Genomic DNA, 16,140 nt, shown 5'->3' with positions numbered 1-16,140 from the left:
AACAGCACACTGACCTTAGAGACTTCTGCAGTTGCAGTGCAGTCTCAGCATGCGTGCGTGGCATTAGGACTGATTCAGCATGAGAGAGCATTTTACCCTCATCACTTTTAAGGTGTATTATAATTTATTTTTAGGACAGCGTCTTTGACAGTTTCACTTTTTTTCTCATATTTCCATGGTGACAGCAGTGTTCTGTTTGTGAGTTTGGCGAAACAGTGCTGTTATTAAAAAGTGGTTAATCTCATTCTCGCTCATGTGTTCTGTTTGTAATCTGTAGGCTCAACTCTCTGTAAGGATCTCAGACTTTACCTGAGCAAGTGTTTTACACCCGGATCCATGGACAGCCAACTCCAACAGGTCATACGAGAGAACCTCTACCTGCGCGCTGTGCCCTGTGAGTGACCCACACCTGCATTATTTAGTAATACAGGCTCTTTAACACAGGATGTCAAATTAATTTTGGAGAAAAAAGATGAAAATGTGTGTTAAATGTCCAACTGTAAAAAAATGTAAGTCCATTTGTTGACTGTCTAATGCTTTTTCAAGACAAAAGTACTCCCTTCAGTACTCCAGTACTCAATGACAGTGACAGGATGCATATAATTATGGGACAGAGCGGACAATTAAAGACGCAATTGTATAACGTTATAGTATGTCCCAAAGCTTGCCTACTCTTCTACTACACACTCAAAAGTCTGTCCTTTTAAAGTACATACTTTAAGGGCATAGCATAAATAGGCACATTGGGATGCCGCAATTGAGTCATTCATTAGATTCAATTTATTCAAACGGCTTATTCATTCAGAAATGAAGTAAATAGATCTCTTTATGAACAAGCCTTTGAATCACTGGTTCTAATCAAAAACAGACAATACTGTGTTTAAAATATATCACAATATTGACTACTTATTTAATAAACTGAACTTATTCATTTAGCTGATGCTTTTATCCAAAGCAACTTACAATTGCTATATATGTCAGAGGTCACACGCCTCCTAGGGGTTAAGTTTTTTGCTCAGGGACACAGTGGTGCCTCACAGTGGATTCAAACCCGGGTCTCTCACACCAAATGCATGTTTCTTATCCACTGCTCTAACACAACCCCATATAATCTAAATATGAGACAAGAACTCATATAGGGGCATTTAGCCCTAATATCTTGAATTTTAGGGGCACATAACAGCATTTATGGACTTTATCATGCAGTGAGTTGTTGCCTTGCATAAAATGGGTGGGGCAGGTGTGCTAACTGTGTTAAAATATTTTAATTGCATTATTTTTCCATAACTAGTTCATTAAATTGACAGCCCTAATAAAAATAAATGAGTTTAATTTGATTAATTTGTCTACATAAGTGCTTTGGATTAGGCTTGTGAAAATTTCATTTGAATTTTGATTTTTCTCTTCCTATTTAGAAAATAAAAACGTGAAATGAGTGAGCAAGATTTTTTTTGCATTAATTATTGCACAAGCAAAACTACTTTAGAACTAGTCTAACTAAAACTATTCATAAAGACCCCACTCCATTATTTCAATTTATTGTACTATGCAAAATGGACCTGACCTCATGTTTAGTCAAAGGTCTGGGTACACAAGATTATACAATATGTATAATACAATGTGCTTCCCTCTATCCACCAAGGGCTTCTTGGCCTGAAAAAGGATGAAGACCCCTAAAGTAGAACAGCTGCAATGAAAACACAGATGAGAAACATACCGAAATACATCAGCCAGCAAAAGCATGCATGCAATCTCATGCTTTAATGCTCACAGAGACTGTAAACAAATCCAATTTACAATCACGTCAAACCTCACGTGGAAACAAAGGTTCAGTCACTTTGAGGTAATGTGATGCACTTTATCCATTGCCATGGAAACTGTCATCAAATGTCACAGCAGTGCACTCATTGTGAATAGCACTGTTTCATATTTTGCCTTGGCAACAAAACTGCAACTATATTCAGAAAAGATTGCATGCATTTATTAATGTATAACTCCTGCTGGCCCCTTTAAAACATCAGGCACCCGTTCACCATCACAGCTGATGCATTTAATCCATCCTGCATGATTCAAATTTCACCTATTTCCTGCTCTTGAATTTCAAAGCTGCACAATGTATCTTTGTCTGCAGCCTGAGGTACCCTGCTGTGCCTTTCAGCGCTCCTGTGCACACATATACGCATAAACGTGTCAGCACCCAAACACAGACCCATTCACGCATGCTTGCTAATGTACACATAAGCACAATCATTTTTGTGCATTCATTCACATAATGTTTTTAATCTGTCGGTTCAGTTACATAGCCTGTCTAGTTGAAATAAAACGTCTTTCCTTAATAACACGTTTATTTATCCCATCATTATTTTGACACCATAAAGCAGCTAATTTTACTGCCACTTCTCTGAATTGATTGCAGGCAGTTAGAAGACTGTGAACTGTAAGATGCTCCTCTTTTCTGTTCTTTCAAGATAAAATAGCACAGGTGTGTCAGTTTATAAGAACACAGAGATGTTTAAGCAGCTGCTGAACATCATGCTAAATGTTTATCATGGTGTTGCATTGGGGCTTTTAGAGACAACATAAAGTCAGCATTATTTGCCTTTCTAAAACATGTTCCTGGTCTTATTTTGTGTAATTCATCAGAAAATGTTATTCCCAAAGATAAAAAAAAAAGTTTCCTTGTAATCTTTCATCAAGATGTAATAACTGTCCATTCCAGCTGACAACACAGATAACTATATTTCAAACCCAAACCACCTGGCTCTTTTCTGAAAAATTACGCCTGGTTTTCATAATCCAATCAGTTCCTTTTTTTCCTGTTAAATGTCCAGCTTAACTCTGAAATGTCACGTGTTAAAAGCCCTCAATGTCAAAAATCCTTAATGTCTCAATCTACACATTCATTAGAGATTCATTTCAGAGTGAATGTACTGTCTAGGGTTCGAGTGTGCTCATATGCTTTTTGCATGTGCTGTCTTGTCATATTCAGGCTGTATAATACCTTGGGACAATGCAGTGTTTTGATATTAATGGATGATGTATTGTGTATAGTCGCTGATGGCTTTTAAGTCATTACAATCTTGCTTGATGTTGAATAACTATGTGTTGTATCCATTGATAGGCACATTACCTCATAAACCACATACTTCCTTAGAGACTTTTGCTTCAGAACCATTTGTTATGTTGGCAAGTTCGATTGATCAAAGTGTGCAGGTTTCCTGCTGTATCTTTTCCACAACACCGGAGAGATGCAGTGATCAGCTTATCTTAAATTCGGGATGCACTGCTAATCTACCTCAGGAAAATCCAGTTTTTCTCAGCTTTCATTTGAAATGGAAAACTGAGAGGAAGTTGTATAATCTCATCACCGTGGGATTATAAAGCAAGTCTGAAGTGTCTGAAATCATAATCAGGCGTCGCCTCACATCGCCAAATTCATAAACAAACAGACACACAAACAGTTTGTTTAATATATAGTTAGTGTGTAAACACTGTTACATTAATTGATTTTAACTTCATTTGGCACTCACTCAAACATTAAACTCCATCCTTTACCATATCAAGGCAATTCAGCTGTGTCTCTGTTTTCTGTGGTCCTGTAGATCCAAACATCAAATGCATTAAAGCAACTAGCCTCATGGTGATGTCATCAGGACATTTTTTTTTGTTTGTTTGTTTTTTAAAAATGCATTCGATTTTTAGCAAAGGTTAGATGCAAGTTTATGAAAAAATAATGATCTTTTAAAATTCCCTGTGTGTTTGTAGCACTACTGGCCTTTCTAACTTTACGTTCTCCATTTCAATGGCTTGTTGTCTATTTTAACCTATTCATACGTCTCTTTTGGTAAGTTAACCAAAAGGCAAATGCAATTTTTTTCTAATTATATTCTTATGTTTTGCTCACCCTGCTTTGACCCAGGTACGACCAGGCAACCACGGGATGGAGAGATCTCAGGGGTGGATTATAACTTTGTGTCCATTGAGGAATTCTTCTCCCTGGAAGAGTCTGGAGCCCTGCTGGAAAGTGGGAAGTTTAAAGGTCAGAATCCATAATGCCAAACAATTGTTTCACAACCAGAGGATTGGGGGCCACTAAGGGGTCCCTGAATAGCATTCATCTCTTAAAACCTGTACACATGGTAGATTAAAATATGTTTTTAGAACAAAACTAGGGCTAGGGGGCCTTTAAAAAGTTTTGGAGTCTTTGGAGTCAAAATGATTGAGTTCTTCATATTTGTTTATTAAATATTTACGCTGATTTTTATATATTTTTTTCAATTCTATTCAATTCTATTCCACAGATTTAACAAAAAAATCATATTCATATTCACATACAAATATGAGGAACAGACAAGCCTTGTCTTGGATATAGGAATTGCTTACTGTTCAACTGAGTTTGTTTGCACGTGCATTTGAGTTTTGTGTGTCCTCGTGAACACATCGTGAGGGTCAGGGCGTAACGTCAGAGATCCAAATGGTCAAGCCAATCAGAATCAAGAGAAGCACCCTCCAGGCTGCAGAGAAAAGTGTCGTGCTGGCTCGGTTCTGTCCTCCAACATTATCAGCAGAAAGAGCTGAAAAAGAGCCCTAATGCAGAGAGGACAAGCATGGGATGCAGACTGATGGTTGAGCCTGCTGATGTCTTTATTAAAGGGGGGGTGAAATGCTATTTCATGCATACTGAGTTTTTTACACTGTTAAAGAGTTGGATTCCCATGCTAAACATGGACAAAGTTTCAAAAATTAAGTTGTACATTTGAAGGAGTATTTTTGTTCCCAAAATACTCCTTCCGGTTTGTCACAAGTTTCGGAAAGTTTTTTTCGAGTATGGCTCTGTGTGACGTTAGATGGAGCGGAATTTCCTTATATGGGTCCTGAGGCACTTCTGCTGGAAGAGCGCACGCTCCCGTATAGCGAGGCTGAGCAGCACAGACTTTCACTGATCAGAGCGAGAGCGTCGCGAAAAGTCACAAAAGAAGTGTGTTTTTGTTTGCCAGGGCAAGACAACCCTGCACAGATTACCAAAAAAAAAAAACAGCGTTAAGGGACCTGTTGATGGAGTTTATTTTTACAGAGCATCAACGGAGTTGTGCAAGTGTTTTTGTTTGTTCCCTGCATTTGACGACGGATTTGCGTATCGTTTATTTCTTAAGGATGATGCAATCCCAAGGAAAAAGGGTCACGATCGTGTGTTGGAACCGCAGGCGGTGAGTAAAACTGCTTAAAATGTCTCTGCCTCCTTGTTAGTGCGTACCCTCCGATGCCGGAGACCCGGGTTCCAACCCCCGCTCGGAGCGAGTCGTTGCTGCTGCTGCTTTCGTTCAGTTTCAGCCTCTGGATCTGATTCTGGATCATAAATAAACGGCTGAATCTGACTGTAAGCCATGGTTTGTTTTGGATGATGGGTTTTCCCTCACGGTAATGTCACAGCTTCCAAACGCTCTCAACGCAAAAGCCTATTCGCGCTCGTGATTCTTTAGCTCCGCCCACACGTCACGCCTCCAGTCGGCCGTGTTTTTCCGGGAAAAATCGGTACAGACTATCTTTCTCTTATAAATATAATAAAACTAAAGACTTTTTGGATTTATGAAGGATGTAGTACTACTCTATATGTACTCAAGATTAACAGGATATTGAGTGAAAACGAGCATTTCACCCCCCCTTTAAGGGTCTTACACACAGCTGCAGATTCACATTATGACATCCTTCAAAGATGCAGCTCCTGGATTAATGAATATGTTTCCGCTGACTCGTGTTTTTGATGCTGTTGCACCACTTTCATTTATATAAAAAAAAAGGAAAGAAAGATGTTCACCTATTATGTCCATCTCGATCCCACATAAAATTTGTTTTAAGATTTTTTTGCAAACCTGTTTTGGGGAATTTAAACAGTAAAAGAGCTGATGATTGATGTAAATGTCATGGTCCAATCACGGTCCATGTCAGTATCAACAATTTTTACTTGTAGTCCTTTAGATTTTCCTTACCTTGCCAAAATCTTCACTATATATACACTACTGTTCAAATGTTTGGGGCTTTTATGCCCACCGAGGCTTTATTGGATCAAAAATACAATACAAAAACAATAATATTGTGATTTAAAATAACTGTTTTCTATTTGAATATGTTATAAAATGTAATTTATTCTTCTGATGGCAAAGTTGAATTAGCTGAAATAACTTTAGTATCAAATGATTTTATAAGAAATCATTCTAATATGCTTATTTTGTGATCAAGAAGCATTTCTTATTATTATCAACACTGAAATCAGTTGTGCTTCTCGATATTTTTTCTGATGCACTTTTCCCCCCAGGATTCTTTGATAGATAAAAACTTTAAAGAACAGCATTTATTTAAAATGTAAATATTTTTCTTAACATTATAAATGCCTTTATTGTCTTTTGATCAATTTAATGCATCCTTGCAGAATAAAAGTATTAATTTCTTAAAAAAAAACCTTAATGACCCTTAGATATAACTCTATAAATGTGAGAACTGGCATTGTTTGTTCTAATATGCCTATAATTACAAATTATTAATAACAAAAGTATTTTTAACACCTGAGAAGTGATGCCCCACAGCTCATGAGTCATCTCTCCTGCCCGAAACCACACCACACTTCTACTTTTCTATCACTCTGTACAGGAGAAAAGAGGCTTTTCTGTGTAATCCTTATTTCAGTTTCTCTGGTTCTGATCACCCCTCCACCCCCATTCATGCTCTCTCTCTCTTTTATTTTTTTCTGCAGCTGTAAATAAGCTGCAGTGAGGGAGTTATGCTGCATTAAATATCACTGAAGATGCCAAACATGTAGCTGTTGTAAAAAAAAAAAAAAAGCTGAGTAAAATCTCTTAGCTATGAAAGATTGTGCTCTCCTAGTGGTCTTATAGTGTAAATTAGATTTTTTCCCCCTACCTGAACATTTTTTATATTGTGTGGTTTTATTTTGGAGATTTAAAGTAGATGTTTAGAGGTTGCTAGAAGAGTTTATTAGTTTATTAGTTCCATAACAGCTGTGATTAAGGGTTTAAAGGAGTGTGAACTAGGGCAGCAGAAGTCAGGGGCAGAAAAAAATTAATTTATAAAATGTTAGAAAAGTCATTTCCAACAATCAATTTAAGATCTATTTTAAATAAGGAAAGCTTAGGATTTTGAATATTTAAAAAAATCTAGGACAGTAATCAAATAAGCAAATTAATGACACTGATCATGTGAAGTCCTTGGTACAAATGGTCAGAATTTTAAGATGATCTTTTGGAACGTTCACTCAAATCAGGCAGGATAACATGGATCAACAGATTTTATGGAGGTATTGCCAGACTTGTGGAGTTCATGCCAGTTTGAGTATGTGTTGTCAGTACAAGGAAAAGGGGGCATAATAGCTCATGTTAATTCATGTTAATTTAAACATTTCACTGAAATTGTTAAGCTGATAATATAATATGTGATGGATAATTTTGTACTGAATTAGAAATACATTTACTAGTCTGTATGTCAGGTAAGTGTAAATTTGAATGCTTTTTTAGAACCATTTTTCTTGGCAAAGTTAATAGTGTACTCATGATAGGGCTTGTATTTTGCTGGATTTATGCCTTTTTTGGATAAAATGTTTTTTTGAAAATGGAGGTCTTGAAGTTCCTAAGCTTCCTGACTCGAGCTGTTTTGATTATCATATTCTGGTCCACAATTCTCTTTGGCTGCTTAAAAATATAGACTCGAGGGACAATAGTTTTTAGGTAGAAAATAGATCTTGCCAAGGACTGTTTCAGTTAGCACAAGTAATACATTGTGTCTAAAGGTCATTGTTTTTTTGAATTTTGCTGGTTGGAACAGTTTTTCGATTGTAGCTTCATAGAGGCCCTTTCTAAAATAACTCTGTCATCACAGGGAACTATTATGGTACACCTCGGCCAGTCCACATTGGTCCTGACAGCCCCCCCATCACATACCAGGAACATCGAAATCTCCTGAGGAACTTCCGTACTCGTAGCAAATCGCTCAGTAACCTGGAAAAGGCAGTGGAGGAAGGTGATAACAGCGAGGAAGACTCTGGTCTTTCAGGTATTCTACTGTTTGGTCCAGCTTTATTTTGAAATTTGCTGAGCTTTTTCTTAAACAAGTATTTTTAAATGCAGGAAACTTCCTTTCTCATTGTACTTTAATATATTTGGGAAACTTTTTCTGTTGAGATAGGGAATTTCTTTATTTTATCAGGACCTGTTACTTATGGTATACTCCAAGGCACAAGTTTGGGTCCTTTTAAATTTTCATAAAAAAAATAAAAAAAACTCAGTATCTCTTTCCACTGTGACACAGACAATACCATTATCTTCTAAAAGCCATTGTTAAAACTAATGTAAAACTTACAGCCTAACATAAAACAAAAGCCAGTGAGAAGTTACTTTGGTGTTCTTGTTTAAATATTGTATGCTGTACAGTATATAGTATGTTGAGTTTTGTGTGACATGCTGAACCTTCTAGCAGCTCTGGTTTTGACTTGAATTCACATCACCATTTTGCAATTACAATCCCGATTCCAAAAAAGTTGGAACACTGTACAAATTGTGAGTAAAAAAAGGAATGGAATAATTTACAAATCTCATAAACTTATATTTTTTTCACAATATAATATAGATAACATATTAATTGTTGAAAGCGAGACATTTTGAAATGTCATGCCAAATATTGGCTCATTTTGGACATTTAGGACAACCCAAGTTGTTATCAGCGCTCAGTTCAGAAGCCTGCATCTCTGATGCTATGGGGTTGCATGAGTGCGTGTGGCATGGGCAGCTTTTGGAAAGGTACCATCAATGCTGAAAGGTATATCCAAGTTCTAGAACAACATATGCTCCCATGCAGATGACGTCTCTTTTAGGGAAGACATTGCATTTTCCAAAATGAAAATGCCAGACTGCTACTGATATGGCCAGCCTGCAGTCCAGATCTTTCACCCATAGAAAACATTTGGCACATCATAAAGAGGAAGATGCGACAAGGAAGACCTAACACAGTTGAGCAACTAGAAACCTGTATTAGACAAGAATGGGACAACATTCCTATTCCTAAACTTGAGCAACTTGTCTCCTCAGTCCCCAGATGTTTGTAGACTGTTATAAAAAGAAGAGGGGATGCCACACAGTGGTAAACATGGCCTTGTCCCAACTTTTTTGAGATGTGTTGATGCCATTTAAAAAATTAACTTATTTTTCCCTTAAAAAGATACATTTTCTCAGTTTTAACATTTGATATGCCATCTATGATGTATTCTGGATAAAATATTGACATTTGAAACTTCCACACCATTGCATTTAGTTTCTATTCACAATTTGTACAGTGTCCCAACTTTTTTGGAATTGGGTTTGTATTTTAAACCAGCAGTTATTGAGCACAAATTTATGTTTTCTCAACCAGGACATGCTTGAACGTTTTTAATGTTTTGACATTAAAAATTATGGAATTGTATTTAGGATTGATGCCTTTCTCATATTAGAGCTGGCAAGAGGAGCGTAACAGTAACAGTGTGACCTCTCGCTGTCTTGTGTTTACTTAGATTATACAAGACGGCTACATCTCATGTCATGTTCATTGTACTTTGTTTCCCAGCGGGGTCTGCAGGAGCCAGCAGTGCCCCTCCCACCACCATAGTCTCACCTAATCAGACTTGGGACTCGGGCAGTGGGCGGGATGGAGGGGTTGCCATGGAGAACGGAGGACGTGGTGGAGCATTGCCTGAAAACTGGGAGCTGACGTTCAGTGACACGGGTGAACCCTATTACATCAAGTGAGTCAGCAGGGGAAAAAATAAGATGGTATAGTGAGAAATAGAGTGAGCAAGAATAGAGACAGAAGGTCATTTGCTTCCTTCAGTAATCAAAGATTATACTCAAAGTTGACATGATGTCACATTGGAATTTTGACATGCGAAGGCGACGCTTCAACTTTAAGATGTGCATCAGTGAGAAGTGTTTCATTTAGCACGTGACGTACAGTTATCATGTTGGAAGTAAATATGATTATTTTGCATTTTTGATGCTGTTTTTTGTAAAAAAAAAAAAAAAAGGGTGACTTGAACTTTAGATGCACGTCAATTAAAATGCATAATTTTTGCCTTTATCTATGAAAATTAAGCCAGCTTAATTAATATTGCTATAAGAACTGCTGTTGTATTTCATCTTAAAGCTGCTGATGAAACCTTGTGGGGGGAAAAAAAGTCTCTCTCATTTTTCAGCCATAACTCAAAGATCACAAGCTGGCTGGATCCAAGGACTCAGGGCAAAGAGATTGTCAGCAAGACAGAGTGTAAGTGCATATGTGTGCATGTGAGCCTGGTTCCTCTCCACTTTTAACCTCCAAACATGCTCTCACTCTCTCTGCAGTCTTCACACAAAGATTAATGACAAACATTCCTGGAGCCATTTAGTCTTTCTCTCACGCCTTCATCATATCCCTTGTTTCCTTTGCCTTTCAAATCTCCTCCATGATCCCCTCGTCTCTCCCTGCTCGTTTTCTCCTCTCCTCTCTCTTTTTCCTTTTATGTTATCTATCACTCAAAGCACGCTCTCTTAGATTTGAGAAGGTCATGTCTGCTATCCCCTCTGTGCTGAGTGATCTTCAGAAGTCATTATGTCTGTTAGTATGCATACGTGTACGAAGCCCATGTGTTCCGATACATTTATGTGCATACAGTAAATAAACTTTTAGAAATTAGACAAATAAATCGTGTGTAGTTTTTTTGGTATACTGCCTACTATTGTGAAGCCATACACATTTTGCGAGTTTCAGAAGTAGTAATCTACATTGTCACATTACCTCTTCACATTGCTTGTTTAATTAAGCGGTTGCAGTCCAGTTTAAATCCTGGAAGTAAATAGGGTTATTTAGAATTTTTAAATAAAATTTGAAAGAAACTAAATATTGTTTGGCAGATACAAATACTGAGTGAAACAAAATAAAAGAAAAAAGTGGGAAAAAAAACTAATATTTGTGGGTATTGTGTCACAGTAAATGGGAAGTCAACGTAAGTGCATTGCATTTTGAGTTACAGTATCCTCACAATGTGCTCTGTCTTATAGTCCACATTTTGCCAGTACTGCACATTTTACTCTAGAATAGAAAAGGTGTGTGATTGAACAATTTATACAGAGTATAACTAGTATAACCCACATCCCAGCAGATGGCACTGTTGTTTAGCAGTCAGCTTCATCCTGAAACACTGTAGTGTAGGCGTTTAGGCTTAAAGGCATTGTTTAAACTCTGTGGACTTACCATCTCATGTTTAGATACTTACACTGCTTGTTGTGTGTGTGTGTGTGTGTGCGTGTGTCATTTAGTACCTGCATTCACAGACCAACCATCTGAATTGAAGGGCTATTCCATACACACCCGCCTGTCGAAAGGGCCTCGTGGGTTTGGCTTTAACATTGTGGGTGGCAGTAGACCTCGAGAGTTCCTGCAGGTGTACAGCGTCACCCCTGGAGGCCCGTCTGCACTCAAAACAGGTGGTTTAACCCAGTGTCCTTAACAAAAAATTATAATAATAACACAAATGCAACTCACACTGTATTGTACTATCCACATGAAAAACTAAAAACAAATTAAAGAAAGGGATCATTAGGAACTAAAATGAAATCTTTTAAAATCTAAACTGTTTGCAATTTGTTACAATGGTGGGTGAATTAAGGTATACATTTTTCTTAATGGCCATATAAAAATACTGTATTTTTATTATTGTTAATATACTATTATTCAGTAAAGCTGTTTCTGTCATTTAAATAAAAATGACCTTATTTTATTTTCATTTGCTCATGTCTTGTCTCAGTATGACACCTTGCACAAACATATATTTTAATATTATGATGATGATGATGATGATTCAATAAAGCTTTTTTTGTTATTTAAAAGGAAAAAATGACATAGGATCAATTTATTTTCATTTCACAATGAGAAAATTAAATGTTTAAATAGAAATTTGGTCAAATAAAATAAAAAAGAATTGAGGATTTTCATATTATCCTGGCAACACAAGTATGCTCTTTCGGAAACTCTTTTAGAAAGTGGCTATGGCTTTTACTGCTTCTGTATAAATCTGCAGTACAGGAGATGGCACTTCGACGGTCAGTTCTATAAATATTTATAGATTTATGACAGATATAATAATTTAATAAAACACATAGATTTTTGCCGGGGTCTCTTAAGGACATTGTGAATCATATGTGATATAATGGTACTGCTGACTTTAACATCCTCTTTTCATGCCTAGATCTGGATTTAAGATCATTTATAGATGGCAGAAAAGCCAGGAGAGAAAAGGACTGAATGGATAAAAGATAGATTTTACCCCATGAGCATGAGCTGCTTGCTTTTCTGCTCTGCCTATCCTTTAATCTATCCCTCCAATCCTCACTTTTTTTTTGACAGGAAATCCCTAGACACCTTTCTCTTTCTCTCTCTCTCTCTCTCTCTCTCTGGATTAGATTAATGTGAGTGTGTGTGTGTGTGTGTGTATTTGGTGATTTGGAGGGTCTCATGGTTTGAATCTGCTCATCTGCTCTTAATCCAGTTGGACCTGTAGGTTTTAATCTGCTTGTCTCTTACACACAGCACTGTCCACTCATGTGTACTAACAAACACACACACACACACACACACACACAGACACACACACTTATCCTTAAAGGGGTCACATTGTACCTTAAAAAAAGTCCTGTGTTTATAATTTTTGTTCCAAAATAAAGTTTTTTAGTTGAAAGAAAGTTTAGTTGATAAATTATTTTCTATTGATTTTAGTTATTATTTATTCTATCATTACCATTTTCACCCTCCCTGACCCACAAAACAAAGTTTCAGACAAACTCTTTAGGTAAAACTGTAATGATCAGGGACATTGTTAAAACATTTCATCAACATTTCAGTTAAAACCTTCATCCGCCCCTTTCAAACATTAGTTTGAATACCGTAATTCCTCAAATAAAAGCCGGGACCTTTATTTACCTGAACTACAGAAGGTAACAGGCTTTTATTTGAAGCAGGCTTTTATTAGAGGCAGGCCTTTATTTCTAATTCCGTCTGTTTGATAAGTAATTGTTGTAATTGTAAAAGCAATAGCGTTCCAGTTCCAAGATTAAGGAAAATTAGATTCTTATTTTTATGAACACTTTAAGGGCATTTTTTAGGGACAGCCTAATAGTTATAGAGTCTGACCCAAAGGTTGCAGGTTCGAGTCCCAGGTCCGGCAGAGTTTGTAGGTGGGTGTAGTGAATGACCAGTGCTCTCTTCCACCCTCAATACCAACTGCTCCCCGGGCGCCGCAGGAATATGGCTGCCCACTGCTCCGGGTGGATGTTCTCGGTGTGTGTTCACTACTGTGTGATGGGTTCTGAATACTGAATACTGAATGATGTGTTAAATGCAGAGCACAAATTGGGTCACCATACTTGGCCACACATAATGTCACTTCAGTTAATACTTGTACTCAAAAAGTGAGAATCTGATTGCTTATGATTTCCCACATGTGAAAATACAAATGACAGAAATGTTTCTCTCTCTCTCTCTCTTTCTCTCTCTCAGCGGACATCCTAGTTTACATCAATGACTCTTGTGTGCTGGGTCTGTCCCATAAAGAAGTGGTAGAAATGCTGAAATCCGTCCCCATGGGTCACAGTGTGGACGTGGTTCTCCGTCGAGGTTACCCCATGCTCTATAACCCTGATGGCTGCCCCAAAACCAGCCTCTGCTCCCCTTCTGACCCCACCAGCACCAAATCTGCGGCCCCCAGTTCCGCTCAAACCCAGGTCCAGCATGCTGATGGACACCAGCATGGCTTGATGCATCTCAACCGCTCCATGTCCCACCACAACAACTTCTACCCCCGCATGCAGAAAGAGTCCTTGGATGCTAATGGGAACACAGCACCCCTGCCTTCATACTCAATGGCCAATGGAAATGGAGTGGGAGGGACTTTAGGGTTGGGGGCGGTGCCTTCTTCAAATGTCCCTCCATCAGAGCGGATGAGCTCCAGTCATAGCGATACGGAGGTCAGCTCATTTGTCACACGCAGGTAACCAGAATGACGTTTCACACTGGTTGAGTTATCGTTTTTATTAATAAATAGCCATATTCATTCATTATTGTGATCATGGTTGTGATGATAGTACTAATAATAACTGTTTTAATTATTACCGTTGTTGTTGTTGTTGTTAATAATACTAATTATCATTAATCAACATGGTAATATCAGAGTTGGGTATTACGAGTTACACATTAATGTAAGTTAATGTAATATTGCAGTAATGTAACACATTACATTTTAAATTTGTGTAATTTGATTACAGATACTAAAGTCAATATAATTATGTTACTTTACAAATGTTTAGTGTTAAGAAAAAAATAATTAAATGCCTTTTAAAATAACAGTGAAAAAAACTTAAAATTCTATGCTATTTTTGATCATACATATGTAATACATAATTTGAATCTAGTCTACTTTTATTTGTGTCCACTCACAATATCAACAAAGGATTGTTATTTTGTAAAATGAAGAAAATACAGGTTGTGCTTTCAGCTGTCTCAGTCTCTGCAAACTTCTTTCTGAAATGTACCAAAAAAATGAACCAAAACTCAGTGAATACTTCACACACCGACATGATAAACACGTCTGTGAAAAGCTTGAAGTGTCTTATCTAAAACAAATGTTCTCTGATGAAGTAATCCATATGAAAACAATGCGAGGTCCAGTCTTTCCCATCTGAGCTCATTGTCTGTAATGTGATCACAACCACGTGCAATGAATGCTTTTCATACGGTAATCATCCACGTGAGATGCACACACCTGTAAACACCCACACCACCTCCGTAAACAAAGAAGCCAAATTCAGTTTTTGCATTCAAATATGCGCTGTATGTTCATCAATACTGTTTTCAAATGTTATCAGAACCGTTTTCAATTTAATGTCTTAAATGCTCACACAGTCAATTAAGTTACTGAAAGAACTACAATTTTCACTTTGTAGTGTATTTTTTTATTTTTTAGGTTTGATATGTGTTCAAAGTAACTTGAAAGTAAAGTAATTAGTAATCTAATTACTTTTTACATGAAGTAATAAGTAATAATCAGTAACTTGTAATCTATTACTTTTTTTAAGTAACTTACCCAACACTGGTAATAATATTAATAAATAATAATCTATTGTTCATGATTATTAATCATTGTTATCATTTAAAATCATAGTTATCATTTAAAAACTAGTTTGTGATGTTATTATTATTATTATAACATGTTTATAAATTATTATTGATAATTATTATAATTAATGAGCATAGTTAATAATAACATTATTAATAGTATCATAACCAGGTTCAGTTGTAATAATTATAATTAGGATATGTATTAACAAATTATTATTATTATTATTATTATTATTAAAAACCCTAATAATTAATAAGAATAAATATATATTTTTATTAATGATAATGATTAATAAAATTAATAAACATTGTTATAATAATAATAATACTAATATCATGACCATGTTCATTAATGATCATTACAGTACAATTATAATTATTATTTTATTGTTAATGATATTGTTCTTTTTACACAAGCATTTATTTCTTCCACACTTCATCTAGAGCTTCCCTTGTCCGAAGCTACAACAACAATTCTCTTCCAGCTCCTTCTCACGCCCATCATAGTTCCAAGTCTTCCGAGAGCGATCTCTCCTCTGCTGTGCTCTCGCTGCCCCAGCCTACCGCCCCGCCAGTAGCACCCAGCACCCAGCGGCCTCCAATGCCCCAAACATCTCTTGCTGTTGCACCCCCAAACGAGCACCCACCCTGTGGTTTCAACGGGTGTCCAGCCAACAATCCCCCGCTACCTCTTCCAGGTGGCCTAGGGTCTCCTGGAGCCCCAGTTGGCGTAGGCTGCGGGGGAGTGGGTGAGCTGGTACCTGTGGCCTTGGGCAGGAGTGAGGGAGGGGGTATGGGTTTCAGTGTGACGGCTGGGGGGCAGGGAGGGCAACTGGCGGTGGTGAAGAGAGTTTGGGACAGACGACAGTGCCACTCCCTACAGCCAGGGGACGCTATTATTAAAATTAATGGCGCTGATGTACAGAGCCTCAGCTTCGCACAGGTAATTAATCA

General features: G+C 37.2%; 1 pseudogene; it reads left to right on the top strand.

Moving 5' to 3' along the window:
• The window catches only part of LOC113076438 (membrane-associated guanylate kinase, WW and PDZ domain-containing protein 2-like), a 43,268-nt pseudogene that overhangs the window by 12,409 nt on the left and 14,719 nt on the right, over positions 1-16,140 (top strand).

This window comes from Carassius auratus, unplaced genomic scaffold, assembly GCF_003368295.1.
Source record: "Carassius auratus strain Wakin unplaced genomic scaffold, ASM336829v1 scaf_tig00020493, whole genome shotgun sequence".
Lineage (NCBI taxonomy): Eukaryota > Metazoa > Chordata > Actinopteri > Cypriniformes > Cyprinidae > Carassius > Carassius auratus.
The sequence above is the reverse complement of the archived record's forward strand: the minus strand, read 5'-3'. Positions and strand labels throughout refer to the sequence as shown.